A 982-nucleotide genomic window follows, 5' to 3' on the forward strand; every position below is an offset into this window, starting at 1 on the left:
TTTATTGGGGGTTTAATTGTTTTTTTAAATTGTTTATTGCACAATCTTGTCAAAACTTCTTCCCGTCAGAACTCAAGGCTTCTGCTTCTCCAAAGAGCTGGCTCTCCATCTTGAATGTTTGCAGGGATGGGGCGTCTGCCTTCTTTGAGTCTTGCTATTCTCTGCGCACTGCCAGGGTGGGTCTGGCTTCATTTTCACCCACCCGTTCGGTAGCTGAGGCGAAAGCTAGCTGAGGACAGCCACCCCCCACTGGCTTTGTCATCCTCAGAGTGACAAAATGCCACCTCCAGGCCCCAATAACCTGGGAGGTGTAATGAACGGGTTAACTTTGTTCATGAAATCGAGAAGGGTGAAGAGACATATTGAGAGTTAACATATGCCTTGTGTAAATAACAAAAACTTGCTTAAGTGATGCGTGAAGGTCACGGGTCACGGGAGGAAAGCAATGGCTATAACTTACTAGATAAGGGGGGAGGAAAGCAACGGCTATAACTTACTAGATAAGGAGAGGAAGGACAACAGCTGCAATTAACAAAGACTGTATTTCTCCACATCAAAAGACATTCTACATCAAAGGATACTCATCCTTGAGAAAATTTACCGAATCTACATAGTAACAGACCTGCACAAATGAGGAAAGAAGAAGCAAGACAAGGCGGAGACTTACAAGAAAGAGGGTACATGAAATGTATGTAAGGAATGTAACGGTAACATAAAGTTGCGGGCCTGTGGCGGAGCATTGCCTCCTCGGCCACCCATCGCTGTTTTGCTCTCTTATCGCTTGCTAATAAATTTGATTTTTTTATTCAATACAAATTGGCTCCTCCAATTTGTCACGAGCGTTTATAACAGGAGGCACTCCAGGGGAGTCCAAGAGGCTCCGGTGGTGTCCAGCTGGAGGGACGAAACAATTGTCCGGTTTATCTCGAGCTCTTGTATTTCAGGTATCTTTGACGAATACCTGTGCCTTTTCTAGAGGAGA

The sequence above is a fragment of the Haliaeetus leucocephalus genome, unplaced genomic scaffold (assembly GCF_000737465.1).
Source record: "Haliaeetus leucocephalus isolate CR32 unplaced genomic scaffold, Haliaeetus_leucocephalus-4.0 Scaffold3, whole genome shotgun sequence".
Classification (NCBI taxonomy): Eukaryota; Metazoa; Chordata; class Aves; order Accipitriformes; family Accipitridae; genus Haliaeetus; species Haliaeetus leucocephalus.